Here is a 16,591-nt window from a genome sequence, read left to right as displayed (position 1 = left end):
TGCACCAGCCTGGTGGCCCTCTCCCAGGTCAGGGAGGCCCTGCTGGCCCCAGCACTCCTACGTCCCGTTCTGGCTTTTATTTATTTATTTATTTATTTATTTATTTTTATTGATTTCAGAGAGGAAGGAAGAGGGAAAGAAACATCAATTATGAGAGAGAATCATTGATTGGCTGCCTCCTGCACGCCCCCTACTGGGGATTGAGCCAGCAACCTGGGCATGTGGCCTTGACCGGAATCGAATCTGGGACCCTTCAGTCCGCAGGCTGATACTCTATCCACTGAGCCAAACCCACCAGGGCCCGTTCTGGCTTTTGAAAATCCCACCGCACTCCAGCCATGCATCTTACTTATTTGCAAACACCACTGGGTGGGGTCTGCCTGTCTTGTAAGTTTTAAAAGATAACTTTGGCTGCTGAGTGGCACTGCGCTGCAAAGGAGTGGGGACTGTTCAAAGTATCCCCTTCTCCCAGGGGCTTCCCCCTCTATGTGCCACTCCCCCTCTATTCAATCTCCACCCTATTGCAAAATGAAAGCCCAAGCATGTCCCTTCCTGCCTGCAATCCTCCATGGCTCCCCATGGCCTCGCAGTCCTAATGTAGAGTCTCAGGCCCTGATCTCCTGCCACTCTGTCATCACCTACTCTATCTACTCTGTCCTCCCAAGGTGCCTGTTCTCAGCCCCCCCGCCTCCCCCCCCCCTCTCTCTCACACACACACAGTGCTGGGCCTCCCACCTTCTTTCCTCCCCAGGCTCTGCCTACTGGGTCTGCATAGGTCTCTCCCCATATCCACATTTGCAGTCCACTGGGCCTCCACCTTTTGCTCCAGGGAAACCACCATCATGGTTGCTTGGTGCTCTGTTGCATGCCTAGCCCTGGGCCAGGAGGGTGTATTGTTTAATGAACTGAGACAAAACAAACCCAGAGAACAGGTCATCCATTCAGTGACTAGTTACCCAGAGTCACAATTGCTTTGGGGGAAAATAAGCCTGAAGGGGAGAGATGGGGGTGGAGGTAATAGACAGGATATGCCTCTCTGCGGTGGTGACATTTTGGCAGAGGTCTCAGGGAGGTGAGCCATCCCACCAAGTGGCAGGAACGGTATGTGCAAAGGCCCTGAGGCAGGATGTGGAATGTAGCTTCGCCTGGTGAGAGGGGAAGAGGGGAAAGAAAGGGGGGTGGGAGGTTACAGGGCAGACCATGCAGGGCCTTGACTTGGTGTTTTTTTTTCTGAGATGGGAGCCAGGGAGGTTCTGAGTAGAGAAAGATGGCATCTGACTCAGGTGTCCACAGACTCCTGACGGTGAGGAGTGATTAGACTGTGTGTGTGTGTGTGTGTGTGTGTGTGTGTGTGTGGGCGGGGGGGGGGGCGGGGGGGTTGGGGGGGGCTGACGGGAGGCCTGAGAGTGGTGGGTGCTCCCCACTCCCACCCTCTTCTTTCCAGTCTACCCACTGTCAAAACCAGAAACCTGCAGTTTCTCCCATCCCCCCTTTCGTCTGCCCTCCGGCCAACCATCCACCAACTCATGTCAACTCAGATTTCAAAACCTCATACCAGCCCATCTCTCATGTCTCCAGGCCCTCACTGGAGCCCTTGCCTTGGCAGCTGCCTCCTCGTCCTGCTGGCCTCCTGGCCTCCCTTCCTGCCCTCTGCAGTGCTCCACACAGCAGCCTAAGGTAGCTTATGCCAGACATTCAGACCCTGTCCTGTGGGCCTTAACCCTTCCACAGGTCTCATCCCCAGGAACAAACAGAAACATAACCTCACACACTCGGTCCTTTGGCCCCTTTGACCAGCGACCAGCCTCCAGCCTCCTCTGCATGCCCAGCCTTGAAACAACATCTTTCCTTTTCCCCTTTGAGCAGTGGTTCTCAACCTTCCTAACGCCGCGACCCTTTAATACAGTTCCTCATGTTGTGGTGACCCCCAATTTCATTGTTACAAATTGAACATAATTAAAGCATAGTGATTAATCACAAAAACAATATGTAATTATATGTGTGTTTTCCGATGGTCTTAGGCGACCCCCGTGAAAGGGTCGTTAGACCCCCAAAGGGGTCTCGACCCACAGGTTGAGAACCGCTGCCTTTGAGCCACCCCCCTTCTTTCTGACCTCAAGGTGGGCCCCTCTCTCCCACTCTCCTTCCCTCCACATTATCCTTCCTCCTCCCTCCAGGCCACAGCTGACAAGCACCATCTTCTGGGAAACCCTTCCTGACTTGCAGGCTGGCCAGGCGAGGCTCCTCTGTGTGCCCCACCACGAAGGGTGGGACCAGGGTGCCAGCAGCCCGTGCATGTGTGAGGCCTGGTGACAGTGGGGAGTGAGCACAGGAGAGGAGGAGGGGAGGGCAGGGAGACTGCACTCACTCCAAATGAGGCTGCCCCTCTGCTAATGAGGGTGCATCCACGGGCACCCCAACCTCCATTACCAAGGGCAATTTGGGGGTGCTCTATGGCAGGAGTTGACCACCTAGGGCTCGGTCTCAACCTGTTTTGAACAGCCAGAGAATTAAGAATGGTTCTGCCACTTTTAAAGGCTTGAGAAGAGGCAGAAGGAGAAAACAGGCAAGAGTTGGTAAGTGTCCCACAAAAGCCTCCAATACTTACTATCGGGCTCTTCACAGAGAAAGTCTGCGAATCCCTGATCTAGAGCAGTGCTCTCAACCCGGGGTGGGGGGGAAAGGGGGACCAATTTTGCTCCCACCCTCAGCCACTTGGCAATGTCTGGAGACGTCTTTAGGGTGTTAGGTGTGGGCATGTGTGTGGGAGGAGGGGGTGCTACTGGTATTGAATGGGAGGCGGCCAGGGGTACTGTTAAAAGTCCTATGATGCACAGGACAGCTCCCAACGAAGAATGATGTGACCCCAATGTCAGGACTGCCATGGCTGAGAGACTGCCCTGGGCCCCTCACCTGCCTGGACCACCTCCCCATCAGCAGACAGGAGCCCTGGGTATGTTAGCCTCTGAGGAAGGGGCCTTGGTATTTTTAGCTTGGGGGGACTGAGGGTAGGGTTATTTTTAGCCTCAATATCTATTAAAATTTTTATTTTCCCCAAATTTTGGAGTTGGGGGGATGGGAAGGGGCCTCTACTGGGCTAGGTCTCCAGGGCCAGAGCAGACCCAAAAAACAGGTTCCATTTCATGAGAGGCTGGCTCAGTCACCCCCTCCCCCGGAGGTGGGGGAGGGGCTGCTCAGGCTTTGACCTTGGGACTCCTACCCCTGGCAAGGGCAGGCCCCCCCACCCCCACCCCAATTCCTCCTCTGGGCTCTAAACTCCATAGCACACACAGCCCCACAGGGAAGCCACCTGCCCACTCAGACACCCTCGCCCGCATGTACCATGGAGCCACCTCGGAGACAGTCTGCTCAGGTGTGCCAGGGGGCAGGTGCAGAGCTGGTCTAGCCTGGCCTCTGGCAGGCAGCCTTCAATTCCCCTGAGGGGTCCAGGGCCATGGGAAACCCTCACTATGCACAACTAAGGGAGTTGCCCAGAGGTCTCTGGTCCATTATGAGGCCACCTCCCATTCACTCAGGTGAGATTTCTTGAACACCTACTGTGGGCCAGGTAGGAGTCTAGGCACCTGGGATCCAGAAACAAAAACCAAGTAACAAATTCCCTGAGCATTCGGATCCTGGTCAGGGAGACAAACAAAAAACAAAGAGGTGGGACAAATCAGGAAATTACAGAGTGTGGAAAAAGCCATCCGTGCTATGGAAAGTCAAGGGGGTGAGTGAAAGGCTGCAATTTTAAACAGGCTGCATGGGGTAAAACTTACTGGGGAGGTGACCGCTGAAGCAGGTGAGGGAGCAAAAGTCTTGCAGATATCTGGGTGAGGTCCCAGATGGAAGGACAGCCAGTGCAAAGGTCCTGGGGTAGAATCATACTTTGCATGTTGGAGGAGCAGCAAGGAGAGAGGGGGCGAAGGGGAAGGGGCGATGGGAAGATTTTGCGGAGTTGGACCCCAGGATGCCCAGGCCTGGGATTGCTGTAGTTCTCGAATGCAGGGGTTGCTGCCCGTGGGACCCTGGTTGCTCTGAAGGGGGAGACACAAGCCTTCTCCCCAGCTCCTATGATATGAGCCATTGACTGAAATCCTTTATGTGTCACTGGACTGTGAGCTCCATGAGGCAGGGCCAGGCCACTGTCCCCATGGCATTCCCAGCAGGGCACCTGGTGGAGAGGCACTTGGCAAGCGGTCACAGATTGCCTAAAGAGGCGGCCCGGCCTAATTCCAAGGAGCCCGGGATACACACACCTGGGTACCTACCTGCAGGTGCACATAGGATACACATAGCTGCTCGCACGTGGAGCCACACACACAAACACAGGGCCAGCCCCTCTGCAAAGCTCACCAACACCAGCACACAGGAGACCCCTATGAACATAGGACCAGCTTGATGACACGTGGCCACACGCTGGTTCAGCCAGGTCACCACCCGATCACTCACAGAACAGGTACACACAGGTGCAGACAGACAGACGGCGAACAGGACTGGATTTCTCCCTCCCTGGGACCCCACTTTTCTCTTTCATTAGGGTGGCCAACACCCCGCCCAGGAGGGATGCTGGCTCAAGCACGCACCTCCAGGGTCACTGCGGTCAGGTCTGGTTCCAGACCCAGGAAACCCCCATTTCGGGAGCCCCTCCCTCTACCTCCCCACGGAGGGGCCTGGAGGAGGGAAGTGTCTGGCATCTGGAAATCGGATCCTCGAGAGGAGCCCACACAGAAACCAGAGCCTTCCGTGTCCTTGGCCACCCGTCTGACTGGAGAGGTAGGAGGCGGGCAGAGACCACGATGGAGCTCCCAGTGGCCAGCAAATGGGGGGGAGGACAGGGACCCCACTCCTATTCCCCATTAAGGGCATCCACCCGAGGGCATAGCAATGCAACTTCCTGGGATCCGAAACCCAACTCCAGATGCCCACACTGGGGCTGAAGCGCCACACCATCTCCCATCAGCTGGGGGCGCGCAGGGAGGACAGACACGTAAGATGCAGATGACACACAGCCCTGCACACAGGTCTTCCGTCCTGAAGCTCAGGCCTTGATGCAACCAGTCTCAGGAGCAGCCCAGGCGCCTGCCAGCCCCTCCCCAACATACTCACAGGGTCCTCCTTGGATTCTCCCTAGGAGAAGGGGTTCCCCAGGGCAGGCTGGGAATAGAAGTGGGCTTTGAGTCTCCTGCTTTCCACCTCCTCCCTTCAGGGCCCACAGCCCAGATGCGCTGGTCCCCAGCTCCCCACCCTCCCCCCATCCTGGGCACCATCTCCACACCCAAGGGCAGACCTCAGTGCACCATCAGTGATCCAGCCCTAAGCCAACTCCCCACTCCACCAGTGGGGTTTGGGACCAGCGCCCAGTGGAGGGAGGGCAGGCCTAGCAGGGCACTGGAGAGCAGAAGTGACAAGCATGGGGCAGGCTGAGGCCCTGCAGGAGGTCACTGAGACGGAGGAAGAGGAAGGTGGGGATGCCAGCAAGGGGGCTGGCATTGCCATGTGCACAGGCATGCATGTGGCTCAGTGCACGGGTGAGATTATCGCCAGGGATCGAATTAGTTCCCTTTTCCTCTTTCCAGATGATTTTTCATCTCTGTAATTAATGGGCAAGTCAGTTCTGAACAGCATGGCAGGCAAATTGCTAGTTAGGAAAATCACGGATAATTTTCTCGATATGATAATGAAGGTTGTATTCCTTCTCTTATTCTCCCCCTTTTCATCCCCCTTTTAAGTAATAAATTCAACATTAGTAGGAAGGGAGTAGGGAGGAAGGCACAGTCAACTGGCCGCACAGCTGGGGCCTGACCCGGGCCCACCCGGAGGGAGCAGGGAGCCCCTGGCCCTGGGCCGGCAGGGTGACAGCCGGTCCCTCTGTGGGGCGCCCTGACACCCAGTGATCAATGCAGGGTGCCAGCCTGGGAGACCCGCGAAGGGCAGGGAGCCAGTCCCGGGTGACAGCCCGGGTGAGGAGGTTGGGTCTGGGTCAGGTTACAGGCTCCGCCAGCCCCTGAGGAGCGAGGAGGGGAGACCAGAGGCCTCTCCAGCAGCATCTGAGGTCAGCGGGCCCGAGCAGACATCCACGCAGGTGCCCCGCACACCTGAGCCCACATCATCCAACCCCCTCTGGACGGTGACTCCTAGCAGCCGAGGAAGCAGAGCAAGCCAGGAGGTAGAGAGAGCGGGAGAGAGATGGAGGGAGAGGGGAGAGAGGGAGGGAGGCGGGCAGAGGCGACCAGCCATCTTGGCAGCCATTTTGCGCCCCTCCCCCGCTCCCCTCACACCACATGTTTGGATGTGGGCAGATGAGCCCAGGCTCAGGGTCCTGCAGACCCGGGAAGAAAGGGGGCCCTGCCTCGGGCGGCGGCCAGGACTTAGGGGCAAGAGGCGGACAGTGAGGTGCAACGAGGCCTGGGCAGGATGCGCCCGGGTGCTGCCTGGAGAGCAGGACCAGGATGCTGGCGGGGGCCACGGACAGGCGGGAGCTGCCTTTAGGCGGGGGGGGGGAGGGGGGGGGCACTGGGGGGCATTTGCTGGTCCCGGCTGGGGCACACACAGCGCTCCCCACCCCCTTCCGGCCCAGACTCCAGTCCCAGGACTCTCAGGTGGGAGGATGGCGATGGAAACCCCAACACCTGGTGTCGGGAGCGGGCTCGTCCTCGAAGCCCGAATCCCAGTGGGTCCATCCTGACAGCTTCCCACGCTCAACGGAGCAGCACGGAGAGACGACGCTGCCGGCTGCCCCGCTCCTCCCGACAGCGGCGCCCAGACAGACCCCTCCCTACGCCCCGCGCCTCCGCTTCCCGGAGAAAAACAACCCCCAGCCCGGAATCCTGCGGTGCCAGCCCTCCGCCAGGCCCCTCCGGGGCCCGGGCCCGCGCGCGGCGCGCACACGCACCCTCCGGCTCCCACCCAGACACCTACACAAACAGGGCGCCCAGCACCCGCGCGCACACGCACCGGGGACACGCAGGCACCGCCGCGCCGCTTCCCCACAAAGGCTGGTGCGCGCGCGGGCACACGCAGCCACGCGCGGGCACACTGGCCGTCCCCTCCCCCCGCAGGGTCCCCGCGGCCGCCCATCTGCACCCCGGAGCGCCCGGCGCTCCGTGGGGGCCGCCCCCCCTGGCCCCATCGCCGGTGGAGATGAGGTGCGGGCCGCTCCGGACTCCCCTCCGGCGCCGGTGTGGTGACCAGCGGCTCCAGAATCCCTTCCCCCTTCGCGGCCCAGACAGACCCAGGTTCCCATCCTCTCCCTCCTGGCCCGCACACCTGGCCCAGGTGCGGCGTCCCTCTTGCCCGGGGCCCGCAAACACTCACCTGTCCAGCGCCGCTCTGAGCTGGGCCCTGCGCGTCTCTCCTGCGGCTCCGCGAACCCGGACCCCCCGCCCGGCACATCTCCCGGAATCGGGGCGGGGGGGGAAACGGATGAGGGGTGGCTGGGCGAGAGCGGCCTCCGTGCCCCCTCCTTCCTCTGGCCCAGCACCGCCGCCACCAACCAAATAAAAAGAATAAAAAAATGAGGCTCACAGAGCTCCAAAGGCGGGCCCCTCGCGGCGGTGGCGGCTCGAGGTAGGGGGCGAACGGGTCCGCGCCCCTCCAGGGGAGGGAGGCGGCGGGGCGGGGGCGGCGTCAGAGCTCCAGGGGCTGGGGCCAGGCGGAGCCCCCCGAGGCGGTGCCGGCCGCGGCCTGCATCTCCCCCGCAGCTTCGCGGCTCCGACGGAGGTGGCACGTGTGCGCCCAGGAGACTTCCCAGCCCCCCCGGACGGGGGCGGCGGCCGCCGCCGCCGCGGGGTTAACGGGGCAGCAGGGGCGCCCCTGCAGCCCCCCGCCGCCCGGCGGCGCAGCTCCGGGTCCCGCGCTGCCCCATCCGCTGGGGCCTCCTCGGCAGACAGCGGGGCGGGGGCGCCGCAGCGCCAACAGCTCCCGCGCCGACGGCTCGGGCTCCCCGCAGTGGCCGTGGGGGGCTCAGGTGGGGGGCGGGCGGCGCGGAGCCTGGCGGGGACGCGGCTGGAAGCGGGCGCGGCGGCGTCGCGCCCCCGGGGCGGCCGGAAGGGGGGCGCCGGGCCGGGCCCGTGGGCACCGCAGGACGCGCGGACCGAGCCGGCGCCGGGCACCAGCAATGACAAGCCGCCTGTTCGCCCCGCTCCCCGGCGCACCAGCTCGGGGAGGGGGACGGCGGGAGCAAGCAAAACCCGGCCCGGAGCCACAGTCCGGGACCAGCCTCTGCAACCTCCCCGGGCGCACCGAGGGCCGGCCGGAAAACCCGGGCTGGAGTTTTCTCCCCTTCGCCTTTCCCGGCCCCCCTGGGAAAGCGGTGAGAGGAAAGGCGAGGTGCTGGATCCCAGCGTTGGAACGGGGAGTGTGTGGGGAGGGTGGCGGGGGGAGGGGACGGGGGGGGGTGAGAAAGGCGCAAGTACGACCCGGAGCGGATTATGCAGGCAGGAAAGTAAAGGAGAGGCGAAGAGCCCAGCGCAGGGAAAGATGAGGGATCAGGAATGGGTATGCAAAACCCGGGTCGGATTAGGCAGAGACGGGAGGAACGGGGAGATGGGGAGCTGCGACACGGCCAAATGCTCGCGGGGCACGCAAATTTTGGTCCGGATCCTTCCTCGGGAGACGGAGTAATGCGTCATGCCTAATGCAGTGGAAACGAGTAAGACCTGGTGTTGTGTTCCCGGACCTGTGCTTGCAGGGGGCTCCAGGAGGGGGCCGTTCAGTTGCTGAGGAGGCGTAAGCTACCCCCAGCTTTTCGCCTGCGACGTGCAAGCGGGAGGGGCAAAAGGAAGTCTGGACCCCGGCAAGAAGGGACCTGGAGCGCTGGCTGCACCGGAGCGGGAAGGTAAAAGCGGTTTCAGGATCCAGGGGCAATGCGCCGGCTTGCATTGAGGAGGCTGCCACTCTGGGACTACAGACCTACAGTGAAAGGCGAGGAAAGACCGCAAAGCCAGGACTGGAGTCACCGGGACGGGACAAGACCCCAGCAGAAGACCCCGGGCAACGGGACAAGGGCTTGGAGCTGACCGAGCACCTGGAGCAGAGGGAAGAGTTAGGGGGAGGTTAGTATCTAGAAACGCCTCAAACGTCTCACTTTGGGGGGGGGGGGGGGGGGGCGAATGATGAGAGGGAAAAAAAGGGAATTTTAGGTTCTTGGCAAGAGCAAAAACCCGGCACGGATTTACACAGCCTAACAGCTACAGTGCAGCTACTGGACTTGAAGAAGTAAGGCAATGAACCGGCGAGGTCCTAGGCATCTGGCTGAGTGAGGCGACCGGCAGGTTTGGGGCTGAGGCTGCAGAGGGAGCCCCGCACCCCCTTTCCAGTCCGATCTGGCGTGGATCCCTGGAGCCATAGCAGTGACTGCCAAGACTCAGAGTGGGGGCTATAAAACCGGGACCCAGGCCAAAAATAGACACTTCAGCAGAATAGACAACTCAGTGCACGGTGGGGGCTGGGAGGAAATTAGAAGGGAGAAGAGTCCTGGAGAGGGGAGTAGCCAAAAGTCCCAAGCAATAAGATCCGGTGAGGATCTGGGGAGACAGACCTGGAAGCCTGGCTGCTGGCTCCATTTTATGAAAGATGGGTGCAACTCAAGACTGATGGATGGGGAGGAGCAAACACCTGGCTTTGATCCTTGGGGAAAGGAGTCCATCCAAGTGTAGCCTAAACAGTAAAGCCAAGTCCAAAGTAAGGGCTGAATCCTGGCGGACCCAGGGTGGCCATTAATGGGGGCGAGGAGTCCGGCAGACAAATCCAGATTTGAATGACAGAGGAAGGGGGTGAGCTAAGGATGGGGAGGGGGACAAACCCAGTCTGTCTCCAGAGAAGAGTATGCATTGTCAACCAAGCTTGGTTCTGCATAATAGGGGAGGAATAGGGAGAGTGTGGGAAAGGCAGTGGGAGGGGTTGGGTAGCAAATACAATTTGGGGCAGAATTGCTTGGGAACTGAGTATCTAAGAAAGCCTAAATGTATTAACATGGCCTCTAAGAATCCCTTCTGAGAAACACGCCCTGGTAGCTGACCTTAGGGAAAGGCAGAGCCACTAGACTTGCAAGCTGGCTGGGTGACCAGAGGTAACCCCTGTGGCAAACCCCCACCCTCCACCCTCTTTTATGAACAGCCTTCAACTTCAGGACTGGGTAGGGTTTCTCATAGCCTGGAACCTGGGTCACAATTGTGCCCCAAACTTCGAGGTGGAGGGTGTAGATGGGCCACCTTCATGCCCCCCTCCATGGCTCCAAAGCTCTGGCCTGGATTCTGGGTGGCCAGGCCAGACAGCGGAATCTGAGGGACCAGATGGGAATGAAGCAGAGGTTGATGTGTGCGGAAATGATCCCATCCGTCTATGTTTGGCAGCAAATCTATCGATTATGGGGTAGGTTGGGGCGCCTCAATTTCGCACTTGTAGATTTATCAACAGACCTGGTAGATCCATGAAAGGCCTCATGGATGCTGGGTAGTGAGTACAGTGCTTCAGGGGCAACCAGGACACCCACCCACATCCAGACAGCCAGCTTCCTATAAACCCAGCAGGACCGAAAGGGGGCGGGGTGGGGGACTGGGCACCTCCAGCATCCTCTGGCTCCAAGCCTCCCCCCACCATCCCACCCTCCGTCCCTACTCAGCCCGACCACCTCCCCCTGCGGACCCCAGGAACCCATGAGCTTGCCTAGGAGGTGGTTCTAACTTGCATTCTCCAGAGGCTGCGAGAAGGGGTGGCTGTTATTTATATGAGGGAAAGAGGTGGCATGCTTTAAGGAACCCCTGGCTCAATTTGGAAAAATCCCCTCCCAGCCCCGCCTCTTTCTCCTAGCACCCCTGGTCGCGACTGGGATCGGTTCGCCAGCCTCCATTCCATCATGGTCTCTGACCTCATGGGCCAGGGGCTCAGGAGGCGAAGGATGGGGAGAAGCTGGGGTGCGGAAGAGCCGGCATCCCTGCGCCCAGACCCTTGGCTGCGCAGCCGCAGTGGAAGCCTCGCCAGCAGCTGGGCTCCTGGAACTAGCGCGTCCTTGCGCGCGCAGTCGCCCGGGCGCCCGTGCCCCTCACCGCGCGGGTTGGTACCGTGCCCGGGACGCCCTGTTCCCTACTCCAGGGCGCACCCTACCTTGTGTCTCCGGACTCTCCCGCCCAGAGCGCCTCGAGCCTTTGGATACCCATGTCCCGTCCACCTTCTGTGCACCCGGTGTCCCCACAGCCAGGATGTTCCGCGCCTAGGACACCCCGCGTTCTGATCCCCCGTGTCTTGGGCCCCTATATGCTGTGCACCTAGCACCTCTGACACCCCGACCTCAGACACCCCTCCGCTCACCTGTGCCTTCTGGCTGTCGCTGTGTTCGCCCACTGCCTCGTCCCCTGCACTGACCATCCCATCCCCTACACGGACCATCCCGGGTGCTGGGCTCCACCCTCCCCTCCCCATTGCTCCAAATCCTTTGCCTCAGGTGGGACTCCCTGGTTCCCACGGTCCTACCTCAGACTCTTAATGTTCTGCAGGGGGTGGGGGGGTGAGGGTGCCCTGGGGCTGGGGGGAGAAAATAGGAGAAACACGTTTCCGACTCAGGAGAACCAGTACAACGCCCAGGCCTCCACCATCCCAGCCTGTTGTGTGTGTGCGTTTTTTTCCCTCAGAACACACACACACACACACACACACACACACACACTCACACGATGTACGACCCAGTCATTTCAGCATCCAGTTCAAGTGTTCATTTCACTCCTTACATTTCTTCCTCACAGAGTGCACCTTACATGGTGCAGTGCTGGGTGTTGATGACCTAGGGCCCCACAAACAAGACTAGGAGCCCTATCAAGGGACTCTCATTCTAGTGGGTGAGGTAGACACAGAGGCATGGATGGAATTCGCTCTGGAAAGTGAGTAGGGTGCTAGGGAATGGGTGGCGGGCCTGTCTGAATCTTGAGGGGTAGGCCAGTGTGGTTCTGTGTGTCACTGGCTCTCTTGGAGGCTCCCTGTACCCCCACCTTAGGCAATGCCTGGGCCCCATCCTGTTCTACACCCTCATCCGAATGAAAAGCAAAATAAAGAGGTCTCAGCATTGGGCTGGGAGGATAGGGGGAAAGGATTCATTCCAAGTGCTGTCTTTGGGAAGGGGGGGAGACCAGTCAGGCAACAAATATTTATTGAGCACCTACTGTGCGCCAAGCACTGTTCCCGGTGTAGGAACACAGCAGACAGAGATTCTCTGATCATGGGACTGACATTCTAATCAGGAAGGCAGGTAAGAAATCAGACAAATGAAAGACACAGAATGTCAGATGTGAGTACCACGGGAGAACATGAAAGAAGGAAGACAGGAGGGCATGGTGATGGCTGCACTTTAGATAGGGGAGGTCAGAGAAGGCCTCTCTGAGAAGGTAGTACTTGGATAAAGGCCTGAGGTGATGAGAAAGGAGTGTGTGTGTCTGTGGGGGGGGGAGGGGAGGGGTCTGGAGGATGGGGGTTCCAGGCAGAGGGAACATCCCATGCAAAGGTCCTGAGGCAGAGACGCACTGGGTATTCAAAGGTGCCCTGAGGGCCTGTGCAGCTGGAGAAGGTGAGCGGAGGGAGGCGATGGGGCAGGCTGTGGGGCCTGGTGTGCCACGGGGAGGACTTGGGCTTTTGCTCTGAGTGAGGTGGCGGCCATGGAGGGTTCTCGAGCAGAGGAGTATTATGCCCCAGCTCAGGTGTTCACAGGCACCCTCTGGCCACTGTGGGGGAACAGAGTGTGGAGGTCAAGCGCAGGAGCTGGGAGACCAGGGCAGAGGTGACTGCACTGACCCAGGTGGTAGAGCTGGGAGCAGTGGCAACGCAGGCGAGCAGTGGGTGGATTCTGGGTGGATTCTGAAGGTGGAGCAGATAGATTGGAAGTTGGATATAAGGGAAAGAGGCAAGTCAAAGCTGAGCCCTGAGCACCCGGAAGGATGGAGACCATGGACTGTGTGTGTGTGTGTGTGTGTGTGTGTGTGTGTGGCGGGGGGGAGGGGGTTGGAGGTTAATTAGATTCAGGAGTTCCATTGGTTTGGTAGATGTTCAAGTGGAGGTGCCTGTGGTGACTGGGAGAGGCCCAGGTAGCTGAGAAATGGCTCGAGTTAACACTGACAGTCTCATTTACTCTTTATGATGACCCTATGAGGTGGGTACTTTCTCCCCAGGTTCCAGGAGGAAAAACTGAGGCTTCATAACTCTCCCAAGTCGTGAAAATACAGTCAGGTTCTGAGCCAAGCCTGTGTGACCCAGAGACTTGGTCAGTTGGAGCCACTGCCGGCTGTGCAGGGAGCAAGAAGCGGGGCCATGGGATTGGCGGTCATCTGGCTCCCAGCTTCCCTCCTCCTCATCGATTCATCCTCAAACACCTATGGATGCCAGGCTCTAGCCAGGGCTGGCGTTAGAGTGAGGGGAGTGAGGCACTTTCTGGGCTACAAACTTAAGAGGATGCCAAAAAATTTCAGTAATTAAGAGAAATAGTATTGCCATGCAATATTTAAAAAATCCAAAATCGTGCCAAAAATCCATGGTGACCAAAATAACCAACTTTTAAAATAAACACAGGATCAGTAAGAGTGCCGTGCGCAACCATGCTGGGAAGGAAAAGCCAGGAATACTGATTTTTTATTGAAGATTTCAACATTTTGTTCATTGTGGATTTTTTTTTTTTGCATGGATTTTTATTTTTAAAAAGATTGCATTAAAGCGTGATTTATCTTAATGGTTGAGTTTTGGGCCTCACTCTGACCCTGGTTCCAGGCCATGGGTGTGACAGTGAATAAGAGACACAAAGTCACTGTCCTCCTGCAGCTCACACTTTATTTGGGAAACATATGATTTATTAGTAACAAGAAGAACATCTCAGAATGTGATCGATGTTATAAAGGAAAAGACCATGAAGAGTCATGAGGCGGGATGTGGATGAGTATGATTTAGGCTAAAGTGACGGGAAGGGGGGCAGTAGGAGTGGGGGGGCACCTCCCTGAGGAGGAGGCATTTGAGCAGAAGCGACCATCATGTGTGATACAAGAAGAGGGAACAGTAAGTGCAAAGTCCCTGAGGTCAGAACAGGCAGACCTATTTGAAGGGCCAAAGGGCCAGGGAGATGGGGCCACCAAGCACAGCCTCAGATGTCATGAGAGGGTCTGGACTAGATTTTTAGTGATGGGAGATCCAAGGGTGGGAGGGGTTGGGAGGGTGGTGACATGATCTTATTTACATGTTTAAAAGATTACAGGAGAGGTTCCTCAATAAGTACAACACAAAATTACCATAGGACCTAGCAATTCCACTCTTAGTTATATGCCCACAAGGTTTGAAAACAGGTACTCAAATAGATACTTGCCCACTAATGTTCACAGCAACGTTATTTACAAAAGCTAGGAGAAGGGAACAGCCCAGTGTCCATCAGTGGATGAACAGATAAACGAAAAGCAAGGGAATATTATTCGGCCATAAAAGGGAAGGAAGTTCTGACACACAAAACATGATGAACCTTGAAAACATGAAGCTGAGTGGAAAAAGTCAGACATAAAAGGCTAGATGTTGTATGATTCCATTTCTGTGAAATGCCTGGAATCCGCAGAGAAGGGAAGCAGATTGGAGGCTGCCAGGGGAAGGATAGGGAGTGACCGCACTGGGTATGGAGTTTCCTTTTGAGATGCTGAAACTGCCTGCGGCCTGGATAGAGGTGGTGGTTGCACAGCACTGTGAATGTATTACATGCCACTGAATTGTTCACTTTAAAACGGTGAGTGGTTAATTTTATGTTATGGGAATTTTACCTCAACTGAATCCAAATTATAAGGAATTTGAGAGGGAAACAGGAGACTGGGGAGGTGGCCGCCATGGCCAATCCAGGTGAGAGGTGAGGGAGGTCTGGAGCAGGATGCTGGGGAGAAGTGTTCAGATTTAAAGCACCTATAACAGACCCCTTAAGCTTTGCATCCCCCCCGCCATCAACAGGACTGCTCAAACCTCACCTCTCTATTAAAAACTGCAAATAGTCCTAGCTGGTATGGCTCAATGGATAGAGCGTCGGCCTTCGGACTGAAGGGTCCCGGGTTCAATTCCAGTCAAGGGCACATGCCCAGGTTGTAGGCTCAATCCTGTCTGGGATGTGAAGGAGGCAGCCGATCAACGATTCTCTCTCATCATCGATGTTTCTATCTCTTCCTCTCCCTCACTGAAATCAATAAAAATACATTACAAAAAAAGTAAATAAATAAAAATTTAAAAACCTGGGGAAAAACTGCAAACACACCACCGGCTCACTCCTTGGCTCCCTCTCCCCTTTATCCCTCCTGTAGCATTTTCCCACCTTACCTATTTTTGTTTCATTTGTTTGTCTCTCTCACTGGAATATCAACTCCCCCAGGCCAGGATTTTTTAAAATACATTTTTATTGATTTCAGGGAGGAAGGGAGAGATAGAAACATCAATGATGAGAATCATTGATCGGCTATCTCCTGAACGCCCCCTACTGGGGATCGAGCCCGCAACCCAGGCATGTGCCCTTGACCAGAATCGAACCGGGACCCTTCAGCCCTTCAGTCCACAGGCTGACTCTCCATCCGCTGAGCCAAACCGGCTAGGATGGATTTTTTGTTTCTTGTTCACTGCTGTATTCTCAGCACCTACAACAGCTCCTGGCACCTCGTGGGTGCTCAGGACAACGTAGGCGAGCGGAAGAAAGCGAGAATCCTGAAAGCAGTCCTGGTCCAGCCTGAGCCGCAGGCAGGCCTGGCGGTCTGTTCCCGGTTAGGGCGGAGAGGGGAGCGCATTCAGGCTGCGCTGCTCGCCCGGGCCGCTAGGGGCCGCTGCCCCGCTGCTCTGCGGCCCCAGGTGAGGAGGCCCGGTCCCTTCCCCCCAGGTGCGCGGAGGCGCGGCCGGCGTGGGACCAGGGATGCAGGGTGAAGAGCGCAGAGATGGAGAAGACGTTGTAGGGTGAGGGGGAGGAGTGGGGGTGCAAGGAGAGAGCTGCGCGCGTCTGAAGTGGGAGCTGCTGAAAGGGAGGAGAAAGAAAGCCCTGGAGACGTTAGAGGTCGGAGAAGGTGGGAGAAGGTCAGCTGAGTGATTGGGAGAGAGGAGGGGGGAGGAGGGGGGACCTGAGGAGGTCGGCAGAGAGCGGGATTCAGAGGGAAACACCCAGGGCAAAGCTGGGGGAGGTAAGACAGGTGCGCAGGTGAGGCGTCTGGGAGAGTCCCTGAGGGGAAGGGGCCTTGACTGGGAGACACTTGGACAGAGCAAGGGCACGGCTGGGATGTGGGGGGTAGGCCTGGCCTGTGGGGAGTGAAGGACCCCAGGGAAAGGGCCCTGCACTTTGCCAGCCTGGCTGGTGTGGACTTTGGCAGTAAGGGTGCGGGGGACACACTCGGACCTCTCAGGTCCCACCCCTCTGGCCAGCTGCCGAGGAGTGTGGTGTGTAGGCCAAGCTCATCCTAGGAGCCCAGCTTGCTTCCGCAGAAGGGATGGCCAGGTAAGTGGTTTATTCAGCCTGACGTGAGGTCTCTCCCTCTCTCTCCTTCATGCCCTGTGCCCCATGGCCAGTATTCGCTGTGCATTGAGCTGGGTGGGGGCAAAAGGAGGTGGTCAAGGACTCAAC

General features: G+C 58.0%; 1 protein-coding gene across 3 annotated transcripts in view; it reads right to left on the bottom strand.

The window, feature by feature from the left end:
* Positions 1 to 8,129, bottom strand: part of ADGRL1 (adhesion G protein-coupled receptor L1) — a 44,030-nt gene extending 35,901 nt beyond the window's left edge. For 2 of the 3 annotated variants that reach the window (XM_070416177.1, XM_070416180.1), the window contains exon 1: positions 7,318 to 8,129. The gene's annotated coding sequence lies outside the window, so the exon portion shown is untranslated. The remainder of the gene's footprint in view (positions 1 to 7,317) is intronic. The other variant, XM_070416179.1, reaches the window with a different exon arrangement.
* Positions 8,130 to 16,591: the final 8,462 nt, after the last annotated feature.

Source organism: Myotis yumanensis, unplaced genomic scaffold (genome assembly GCF_028538775.1).
Source record: "Myotis yumanensis isolate MYYU_CA2020_CCGP unplaced genomic scaffold, mMyoYum1.0.hap1 SCAF_5, whole genome shotgun sequence".
NCBI classification, from domain to species: domain Eukaryota; kingdom Metazoa; phylum Chordata; class Mammalia; order Chiroptera; family Vespertilionidae; genus Myotis; species Myotis yumanensis.
This window is presented reverse-complemented; position numbering and strand designations above follow the sequence as displayed.